A 12,467-nucleotide genomic window follows, 5' to 3' on the forward strand; every position below is an offset into this window, starting at 1 on the left:
TAGAGATGGTAGGAGACTCACAACTCATAAAGACATCATATTATATCTATGTAGAGATGGTAGGGGGACTCACAACTCATAAAGACATCATATTATATCTATGTAGAGATGGTAGGAGGACTTACAACTCATAAAGACATCATATTATATCTATGTAGAGATGGTAGGAGGACTCACAACTCATAAAGACATCATATTATATCTATGTAGAGATGGTAGGAGACTCACAACTCATAAAGACATCATATTATATCTATGTAGAGATGGTAGGAGGACTTACAACTCATAAAGACATCATATTATATCTATGTAGAGATGGTAGGAGACTCACAACTCATAAAGACATCATATTATATCTATGTAGAGATGGCAGGGGGACTCACAACTCATAAAGACATCATATTATATCTATGTAGAGATGGTAGGAGACTCACAACTCATAAAGACATCATATTATATCTATGTAGAGATGGTAGGAGGACTCACAACTCATAAAGACATCATATTATATCTATGTAGAGATGGTAGGAGACTCACAACTCATAAAGACATCATATTATATCTATGTAGAGATGGTAGGGGGACTCACAACTCATTAAGACATCATATTATATCTATGTAGAGATGGTAGGGAGACTTACAACTCATAAAGACATCATATTATATCTATGTAGAGATGGTAGGGGGACTCAACTCATAAAGACATCATATTATATCTATGTAGAGATGGTAGGAGACTCACAACTCATAAAGACATCATATTATATCTATGTAGAGATGGTAGGAGGACTTACAACTCATAAAGACATCATATTATATCTATGTAGAGATGGTAGGGGACTTACAACTCATAAAGACATCATATTATATCTATGTAGAGATGGTAGGGGGACTCACAACTCATAAAGACATCATATTATATCTATGTAGAGATGGTAGGAGGACGTACAACTCATAAATACATCATATTATATCTATGTAGAGATGGTAGGAGACTTACAACTCATAAAGACATCATATTATATCTATGTAGAGATGGTAGGAGACTCACAACACATAAATACATCATATTATATCTATGTAGAGATGGTAGGAGGACTTACAACTCATAAAGACATCATATTATATCTATGTAGAGATGGTAGGAGGACTCACAACTCATAAAGACATCATATTATATCTATGTAGAGATGGTAGGAGACTTACAACTCATAAAGACATCATATTATATCTATGTAGAGATGGTAGGAGGACTCACAACTCATAAAGACATCATATTATATCTATGTAGAGATGGTGGGAGGACTTACAACTCATAAAGACATCATATTATATCTATGTAGAGATGGTAGGAGACTCACAACTCAGAAAGACATCATATTATATCTATGTAGAGATGGTAGGAGGACTCACAACTCATAAAGACATCATATTATATCTATGTAGAGATGGTAGGAGGACTCACAACTCATAAAGACATCATATTATATCTATGTAGAGATGGTAGGAGACTCACAACTCATAAAGACATATTATATCTATGTAGAGATGGTGGGAGACTTACAACTCATAAAGACATATTATATCTATGTAGAGATGGTAGGAGACTCACAACTCATAAAGACATATTATATCTATGTAGAGATGGTAGGGGGACTCACAACTCATAAAGACATCATATTATATCTATGTAGAGATGGTAGGAGACTCACAACTCATAAAGACATCATATTATATCTATGTAGAGATGGTAGGAGACTCACAACTCATAAAGACATCATATTATATCTATGTAGAGATGGTAGGAGGACGCACAACTCATAAAGACATCATATTATATCTATGTAGAGATGGTAGGAGACTCACAACTCATAAAGACATCATATTATATCTATGTAGAGATGGTAGGGGGACTTACAACTCATAAAGACATCATATTATATCTATGTAGAGATGGTAGGAGACTCACAACTCATAAAGACATCATATTATATCTATGTAGAGATGATAGGAGGACTTACAACTCATAAAGACATCATATTATATCTATGTAGAGATGGTAGGAGACTTACAACTCATAAAGACATCATATTATATCTATGTAGAGATGGTAGGGGGACTCACAACTCATAAAGACATCATATTATATCTATGTAGAGATGGTAGGAGGACTCACAACTCATAAAGACATCATATTATATCTATGTAGAGATGGTAGGAGACTCACAACTCATAAAGACATCATATTATATCTATGTAGAGATGGTAGGAGACTCACAACTCATAAAGACATCATATTATATCTATGTAGAGATGGTAGGAGGACTCACAACTCATAAAGACATCATATTATATCTATGTAGAGATGGTAGGAGGACTCACAACTCATAAAGACATCATATTATATCTATGTAGAGATGGTAAGGGGACTCACAACTCATAAAGACATCATATTATATCTATGTAGAGATGGTAGGAGACTCACAACTCATAAAGACATCATATTATATCTATGTAGAGATGGTAGGAGGACTTACAACTCATAAAGACATCATATTATATCTATGTAGAGATGGTAGGAGACTCACAACTCATAAAGGCATCATATTATATCTATGTAGAGATGGTAGGAGACTCACAACTCATAAAGACATCATATTATATCTATGTAGAGATGGTAGGAGACTCACAACTCATAAAGACATCATATTATATCTATGTAGAGATGGTAGGAGGACTCACAACTCATAAAGACATCATATTATATCTATGTAGAGATGGTAGGAGACTCACAACTCATAAAGACATCATATTATATCTATGTAGAGATGGTAGGGGGACTAACAACTCATAAAGACATATTATATCTATGTAGAGATGGTAGGAGACTTACAACTCATAAAGACATCATATTATATCTATGTAGAGATGGTAGGGGGACTAACAACTCATAAAGACATCATATTATATCTATGTAGAGATGGTAGGAGACTCACAACTCATAAAGACATCATATTATATCTATGTAGAGATGGTAGGAGACTTACAACTCATAAAGACATCATATTATATCTATGTAGAGATGGTAGGAGACTTACAACTCATAAAGACATCATATTATATATATGTAGAGATGGTAGGAGACTCACAACTCATAAAGACATCATATTATATCTATGTAGAGATGGTAGGGGACTCACAACTCATAAAGACATCATATTATATCTATGTAGAGATGGTAGGGGGACTCACAACTCATAAAGACATCATATTATATCTATGTAGAGATGGTAGGGGGACTTACAACTCATAAAGACATCATATTATATCTATGTAGAGATGGTAGGAGGACTCACAACTCATAAAGACATCATATTATATCTATGTAGAGATGGTAGGAGAGTTACAACTCATAAAGACATCATATTATATCTATGTAGAGATGGTAAGGGGACTTACAACTCATAAAGACATCATATTATATCTATATAGAGATGGTAGGAGGACTTACAACTCATAAAGACATATTATATCTATGTAGAGATGGTAGGAGGACTTACAACTCATAAAGACATATTATATCTATGTAGAGATGGTAGGGGGACTTACAACTCATAAAGACATCATATTATATCTATGTAGAGTTAGATGATGACAAGGACCTTCAACTAGTAGGCAGAAACCACCTGAATATTGATATTAAATAGATTTTTCTTCAAGGTTGGGTGATTTTTAGAAATGAATATTTATAACAAGAAAATATTCAAACACCTGGGAAACATAGGAGAGAGAGCAGGATTTTCTTCCAGCCCTATTTTAAACATATACTTCGCCCAAATTACAAAATATTAAATGTTTGTGTCCGTACCTGAAAGCAGTCTTTGGTTTATGGTTTTATGACTCAACTGTGTTCTTCTTCTTCTTCTTCTTCTACTACAACTTCTTCTTCTTCAGTTTAACAGCGGTGTTCATCCAACGTTATTGTGCATTACCACCACCTACTGTACTGGAGTGTGGGCCAGAAACAGGGAGAAACTAAATCCTACCTGCCAGCCCAGTTGCTCTTAAACCCAGGCACCACAGGCTAATAGGGATTTCTTTCCTTTACTCTCATCAGACTGAAACTTTACCAGTTGAAAGTATACATAAATACAATATATTTTTGTATTACAAGTTTAATTTATTATAACATGTAAATATGCAAATGAGGCAAAACCTCCTTAAATATGGGCTAATTTGCATATTACGAGAATTAGTTTTTCAACACATTGCTTCAAGGCAGAATGTTTTTTGTTTTTGTTTTATTGTGATAAGACACTCAATGGTCAGACTTTTACACAACAGTTTATCAAAAGATTTTCATTGCATGGAATTATTTAAAAAACACTATTGACATGTATGATGGATGGATATTTTGCATATATTTACAGATAAAATGACACTTAACATCAAAACGACACAATATATCAAGAAAAGCCTCTGTAAAAGTCTGACTATAAGACCTAAGAACCTGTGTGTGGAATAATGTGAATGTACATCCTCTGAAGACTGAGAGAAATGAATTGGAGCACGGGGAACATGTCATTTTGAGAAAATGGCCAATAAAGATAAGCTAATGCAATTAAAATGTTCTTTCCATAAATATGACCATTTATGTCACATTAATTAAAACTTATTTTATCCTCATACAGTTTATCTCCTGGATTCATCTTTGTGTTTTCTGGTTGTGTTGAGTGGGACAATGGAACATAGTGTTTAACATGATCCTATTGTCTATTGGCTTCAAGAAGATATTCACTTTATCCATTACAACAATCTGAGACCCTTATCTGCTGGTTTCATCACTATATTCTGATTGATGTTCAATGTTTCTAGAGCTTGGTTTTAAAAAAAAAAATGATTCTGAATTGTGAAAAGGAAGCCACATCCCTACGTATAAGAGTCTGTATAGTTTCTGACACTGACTCCAACTGAGGTTCCCAATGTGAGGGGTTTGGAAATAGTATATGAGGAAAATCTGTTTCATATTCAAAATGATCTGATAACTTTAATCTTCTATGATAGACGTGTAGATCCCTCCGGAGCTCCCCCCAGTCCACCTGTTTAGGAGTTGGTATGAAAGTCAGTCCACCTGTTTAGGAGTTGGTATGAAAGTCAGTCCTCTTTCTAGAACCTCACTCTCGGCTTGGTTGAGCCCAATGGGACATTGCTGGTCAAGACCTCTAATTGGTTGTGAAATAGTATGGACATATTGATGGAACGAGTTCACTAAACTGGTGGTTAGACAGGGTAGATCCAAGAGCCTCTGCTGTCATCTAGAGGGTGTTTCTCTGTACTGCTTGACACATGGGGACTCAATGGAGGCCCAGTGCAAGTGCTCAAAGTAAGAACCAAACAATTGTTTGTCAGGCTGGGATCTATAAAGCAGTATGTTCTTTATTTAATAGCAACTGGTTCATAAGAAGAGAGTGCCTGGAATACTCGGTTACTGAAGACATTGCCAAAAGTTATTAATTGATTCTTAAAGAATAAAGCTTGTTTTACAAATCATGATCCTCATCTTGAAGAGTCACCTGTGACAGTATTTATAAAGAGTATGAGAGCTGATCTAGGATCAGTTTAGCCTTTTAGATCATAATGAATCAGATTACATGGAGAGGAGGACCTGATCCTAGATCATAATGAATCAGATTACATGGAGAGGGGGACCTGATCCTAGATCATATTGAATCAGATTACATGGAGAGGAGGACCTGATCCTAGATCATAATGAATCAGATTACATGGATAGGGGGGACCTGCTCCTAGATCATAATGAATCAGACTACATGAAGAGGGGAGACCTGATCCTAGATCATAATGAGTCAGATTACATGGAGAGAGGGGACCTGATCCTAGATCATAATGAATCAGATTACATGGAGAGGGGGACCTGGTCCTAGATCATAATGAATCAGATTACAAGGAGAGGGGGACCTGATCCTAGATCATAATGAATCAGATTACATGGAGAGGGGGACCTGATCCTAGATCATAATGAACCAGATTACATGGGGAGGGGGACCTGATCCTAGATCAGCACTCCTCCTCTGGACACTGCCTGTATAAAACCGAACACAGTTGTAAAATCTAGTTACAGCAGGTGTTTACTGCCATCTAGTGGAAGATACCAATAAAACACTTTATTATCAGGGTGGGGAGACGGCTGAGCTGAAACAGAAAGTAAAGTTGTTCTTTTGTTCAGGATCCATTTTGAAACGACAGAGCAGAAAACACTACATGGAGAGAACTGAAAAATAAAGTAAGTATTTCTGAAAAATAATCTATTCTAAAGGACAGAGTAAGATAATTAATATCTGTAATGAGATATTACTAGTTAGTAGAACTGCTACTTGAGCTGAGTTGCTGACAGACAGCAGTTTTCAAAGTGGAAACTAATCAGTAGGCCGACATGTTATCAGTAAAACGTCTGGTAAAGATGGTGGAGGAGCTTTTCAATTATATGGTTTTATGTTTATCTCAGGGTTTCTCAATCCTTTTGTTCTTACCAGCACTTACACACCTGATTCAACTAATCAGCAAATATTTTAAGACAGTTTAATATTTGAGGCATACAAATGAACATTCTCAAATTAAAACCTTTTGGGTTTGTAGGACTGCTTACAATTATTAAAGTCCTCCAGTAACTCACATTTTGGAGGAAAAAAACACAGCTAAACTTGGTTTCGAGTAAATTATATGTTTATCAAAAATAATGTAAGAGAGATGTCTTGAAGAAACGCGTAGAACTCTGTGTCTCAGTGCGCTGCGACAGTGGGAAGTTCGTTTTGCATGGCCCGGTGCTACAGGGGAGTTGACATTTATTTTAAGGACCAATGGAATGGTCTAAAATGCGCAAAATCTTCTCACCCGGGGAGTCGGGCAATGCAACACGAATTCACCCAGAGACCGTTACTTTATTTCCTGATATGAAATGTAAAGTAACTTTGTAGCCGACGCAGTTCCAGAATGTCTGTTGAAACTGTGTCTCATGTGGAACGTTAGAACAGTGGTGGAAACAGAACTCAGTTCTCAAACTGGAGTAAAAGGAAAGATTCCTTCATAGAACATGACTCAAGTAAAAGTGAAAGTCACACAGTAAAATACTACTTCAGTAAAAGTATAAAAGTATTTGGTTTTAAATATTATTAAGTATCAAAAGTAAATGTAAAGTAGTAATAATTTAAAATTCCTTTTATTAAGCAAACCAGACGGCACCATTTTCTTGTTTTTTTAATATACGGTCACACTCCACTCAGACATCATTTAAAAACAAAGCATTTGTGTTTAGTGAGTCCACCAGATCAGAGGCAGTAGGGATGACCAGGGATGTTCTCTGCTTAGTGAGTCCTCCAGATCAGAGGCAGTAGGGATGACCAGGGATGTTCTCTGTTTAGTGAGTCTGCCAGATCAGAGGCAGTAGGGATGACCAGGGATGTTCTCTGTTTAGTGAGTCTGCCAGATCAGAGGCAGTAGGGATGACCAGGGATGTTCTCTGTTTAGTGAGTCCGCCAGATAAGAGGCAGTAGGGATGACCAGGGATGTTCTCTGTTTAGTGAGTCCGCCAGATCAGAGGCAGTAGGGATGACCAGGGTTGTTCTCTGTTTAGTGAGTCCGCCAGATCAGAGGCAGTAGGGATGACCAGGGATGTTCTCTGTTTAGTGAGTCCGCCAGATCAGAGGCAGTAGGGATGACCAGGGATGTTCTCTTGATAAGTGTGTGAATTAGACCATTTCCTGTCCTGCTAAGCATTCAAAATGTAACGAGTACTTTTGGGTGTCAGGGAAAATGTATGGAGTAAAAAGTACATCATTTTCTTTATGAATGTAGTGAAGTAAAATAGAAAGTTGTTCAAAATATATTTCTCAAAGACAATAAATATCCTACTGTTAGTGAATACACATAGTTGTGAGACATGGCCTTGTGTTTTTGTACAGTCTATAACTACCTTAACAAACAGTGACTTATTATTATTATTATTATTATTATTATTGTTGTTGCTGTACTGTCTATAACTACCTTAACAAACAGTGACTTATTATTATTATTATTATTATTGTTGTTGCTGTACTGTCTAGAACTACCTTAACAAACAGTGACTTATTATTATTATTATTATTATTGTTGCTGTACTGTCTATAACTACCTTAACAAACAGTGACTTATTATTATTATTATTATTATTATTGTTGCTGTACTGTCTATAACTACCTTAACAAACAGTGACTTATTATTATTATTATTGACAGTTACCATGGAGATGAAATGTCACAACTACATGTTCATGTGATGCATTAAATCACCTGACTGTTTCTATGTCTGTTAGTAAATGTTTTATTTATCAAAGAGATAATGAATAAATGAGAACAATTGACATTCAAGAATTAGTTGTCACTGTGTTAACCACAACCTACATGCTGGATCTCTGTTTAGGGGACAGTGCTCTAAAATGAGTCTCTCCGGGGAGAGAGAGGAGGGGGGCCCTGCCTCTAAAATGCATCTCTCTGGGGGACATGACACCAAAGCTAAGAGGTAGGATGACAATTTTATGAAGAATTTATTAAGTTTATTTCCAAAATAAATAGCTATCTTAAGATGAATGCACTTACTGTAAATCACTCTGGATAAGAGCATCTGCTAAATCAGGGGTTCTCAATCCGGGGTCTGTGGAGGTACTGCAGGGGTTCTCAATCCGGGGTCTGTGGAGGTACTGCAGGGGTTCTCAATCCGGGGTCTGTGGAGGTACTGCAGGGGTGCTCAATCCGGGGTCTGTGGAGGTACTGCAGGGGTTCCACGGCACCCTGACTGTACTCGTTGCAATGTAAGACATTTGATAGAATTTTCACATGACACGACCACTTTGCCTACTCTTAATTATTGCCTAATTTAAATGAATGCATATTTTTTAAATCAATTGTGATTGTTGTTACAAGCAGAATTTTGACAATATTACCGTTATATCAACACACTCTTCACACCCGTTTAACAACTCTAAATATCTTTGGCATAGTAGCATCAAGTCCCTTGCCAATAATGTTGCCTACAACGTTGCAACAATGTTCATTTTCATCGAACACATATTACACCCCCAGATGCCTTCAATTGCCATATTTATATCCATGCCCAATTTAGGATTATTATTTAACAACGTGATGTTGTGCTCCAAAGGGAGAACTTGAAATAACATGATGTAGATAATTGAATAATCAAAAGAAAAACGTATTTATTATACACTCTTAGAAAAGAAGGTTCCTTATAGAGCCAAAAAGGCTTCTATCACTTCCTTAATATATGGAACCACTAAAAGTTATATATATTTTTGGGTTCAGTGAAGAAGAACCTCTAGAGTTCTGATCAACGAAAGGTGAATGTTTTGAGGATGTGAACCCAGCAGCCCTCCAGTGGTCAGATCAATTCCGCCCCTTTTTTCCAGCGCCTGGCCCGGGATTCAAACCAGCCACCTTTCAGCCACAGGTCCAACTCCAGCCACAGCTCCAACTCCTTATCCGCTGGGCGAAAACCTGAGTTAATCTTCAGAAATAAGCATAAGAGTTAATCTGCCAAAATGAAGACAAAATACTATGCAGACATACATGGTATCGCTTGTTATACATACTTTTTATATACAAGTCAATGTCAAAAGCACAAGACATACTGTTGCATGTAGGTCTATATTATTTATGGGTTGATCATATAGAAATATAAAAACATTATTTTTAACTACTAAAAAGCAATTACATGTGGCGCAGGAACCACTTACTCGCTGCATTATTCTATAGTATTATCAAGACACCTGCTGTTAACTCTTAACTACTTAGGACAGCTCACGAGGTGTCCTGAATATCTGCTGACTAGGTGGGACTAGAGACTTCATGCATAGCTTTAATTTGTACCCATAAGTGTAAAATGTCTTTATTCTCAGCACTTATACGATCAATTCTCTACTCTGAGAAGCTTTGTGGATATGGGCCCAGATCTCAAAACATTGTTATAAAAAAACTTTGAATGTTTGTTTAACATAGTAATAAAAAATGAATATTACTAATGTAACCCAATGTAAAGACTGGGTTTAGTTGATTGTGTTGCACTGCTCATGTCCGCGTTCTGGAACTGTCCGCGTCCCCGTACAGAACTGTCCGCGTCCCCGTTCGGTGTGGCGCCAAGCATATTGTCCGGTTACGCGCAGAGTTGTCTGAGGTGATCTTGGAGAATAACGACGGAGTTCACTACAGTGTTGAGACACCGAAGTTCAGTGTTCAATTTCCTTTTTTTATTTACGGTCAGGGACAGTATGAGTGTAGCCAGATCCTTTTCACTCTCTATCCTTGTTTCAATTTGTGGTTCACCGGATTCGTCATTTTCATCGAGACGAGGTACAGAACGACCAGCTAGCTAGCCAAGTTAGTCGGTACAGTTCGGTAAGCTAGCTAGCTACTATACCAGCAACATCCTAGTTAACTTAGCTAACAATACATCATTCTCTCGTTGACGGATGCTGGCTACCTCTGTCCGGTTCTCCTCTTTTCACTAGATGGACGGTAACTTTAGTGTTTAACCCCTCTGTGTCCAAGGACCAATCTTTTGAATATTATTTTCAGGGCGCCTCAATAGCAGGTATTGAACACCGGGTAAATAATCACTAGTCAGAGCCTCAACCTCAGTAAACATTCATTATAAAACACATCTTAATATCTGATATTGCGAGTAAACAATCTCGGAATAGAAAAGACAAGAGCGCGTCTTCCAGCCCACCAATAAATTACATAATTCAACCCTCCCGGTTAGTAAATTTACCTCAACATGCCCCCGGAGAAGGCAGAGTAACGACACCAGCCTTTTAACGGGGCTGACTACAACGCTCGCGTTGCTAAATGAATTTCGTTATTAAAAATGACACACTGCTCGCGCGCGCCAACGAGCGTCTAGAAGTCAGTTCTATTTGTGACGCAGTTTGCGCAGCATCTCCTCATTGGTTTATAGAAGCAGGTACCCACGTGCCATCTCCTCATTGGTTTATAGCAGCAGGTACCCACGTGCCATCTCCTCATTTAGCAAAAAAATATAAACATAACTTAACATAAACATAACTTCTTTAAACAATAAAAGCTAATTTACTAACATTTCTGAAAATGGATACATAGCTTTTAGGAATGAAACTCTTCTTATGTTTCCCCATCTGAGCTCAGAGTAGATGAGAGATGTAATGTTTGTCTCTGTTGTGTTGAAGCCCAATCAAGCAGGAGAGACCAGCCTCCCCTGTACCCAGCTGTGTGTCCATGAAGAGTGACTGGTCTATGAAACATCCTATAACGTTTAGAGAGGGAGACTTTTCTACTGAACAAAGGTAAGAAGAACTCATGGGTCATGGTCAGTGAGTTAAACAACACTGTCTCTAGTCATTTCTCCTTTCCCATTTCCCATTTATTTTGGTTGTTTTCATAATCCATAGGCTAATCCTTTTGTCCATTTTCATAGTACTAAAACAATATTAAACAAACACAATATTCCCTGTGTGTGTGTGTGTGTGTGTGTGTGTGTGTGTGTGTGTGTGTGTGTGTGTGTGTGTGTGTGTGTGTGTGTGTGTGTGTTTGTGCACTCCCTGGAATGGGAGATGTAATCTCTATCCTGATTGCCTACTTTTTTCTCACTTTTACCCCGACCTACATGTACATATTACCTCAATTATAGTCTCATTATTACCTCAACTACCTGGTACCCCTGCACATTGACTCAGTACTGGTTCTCCTTATAGTCTTATTATTACCTCAATTACCTGGTACCCCTGCACATTGACTGAGTACTGGTACTCCTTATAGCCTCATTATTACCTCAACTACCTGGTACCCTGCACATTGACTCAGTACTGGTACTCCTTATAGTCTCATTATTACCTCAACTACCTGGTACCCTGCACATTGTCTCAGTACTGGTACTCCTTATAGTCTCATTATTACCTCAACTACCTGGTACCCCTGCACATTGACTCAGTACTGGTACTCCTTATAGTCTCATTATTACCTCAACTACCTGGTACCCCTGCACATTGACTCAGTACTGGTACTCCTTATAGCCTCATTATTACCTCAACTACCTGGTACCCTGCACATTGACTCAGTACTGGTTCTCCTTATAGTCTCATTATTACCTCAACTACCTGGTACCCTGCACATTGACTCAGTACTGGTACTCCGTATAGTCTCATTATTACCTCAACTACCTGGTACCCCTGCACATTGACTCAGTACTGTTACTCCTTATAGTCTCATTATTACCTCAACTACCTGGTACCCTGCACATTGACTCAGTACTGGTACTCCTTATAGTCTCATTATTACCTCAACTACCTGGTACCCCTGCACATTGACACAGTACTGGTACTCCTTATACCCTCGTTATTACCTCAACTACCTGGTACCCCTGCACATTGA

At 37.5% G+C, this 12,467-nt stretch overlaps 1 long non-coding RNA gene across 1 annotated transcript; it reads left to right on the forward strand.

Annotated features, from left to right (window-relative positions):
- The first annotated feature begins 6,143 nt into the window (after nt 1–6,143).
- LOC129844182 (uncharacterized) lies at nt 6,144–11,604 on the forward strand. The gene is made up of 3 exons (XR_008757927.1): nt 6,144–6,301; nt 8,473–8,571; nt 11,267–11,604. It is a non-coding gene; the product is annotated as an uncharacterized LOC129844182 (long non-coding RNA).
- Nucleotides 11,605–12,467: the final 863 nt, after the last annotated feature.

This window comes from Salvelinus fontinalis, unplaced genomic scaffold, assembly GCF_029448725.1.
Source record: "Salvelinus fontinalis isolate EN_2023a unplaced genomic scaffold, ASM2944872v1 scaffold_0190, whole genome shotgun sequence".
In the NCBI taxonomy this organism is placed as follows: domain Eukaryota; kingdom Metazoa; phylum Chordata; class Actinopteri; order Salmoniformes; family Salmonidae; genus Salvelinus; species Salvelinus fontinalis.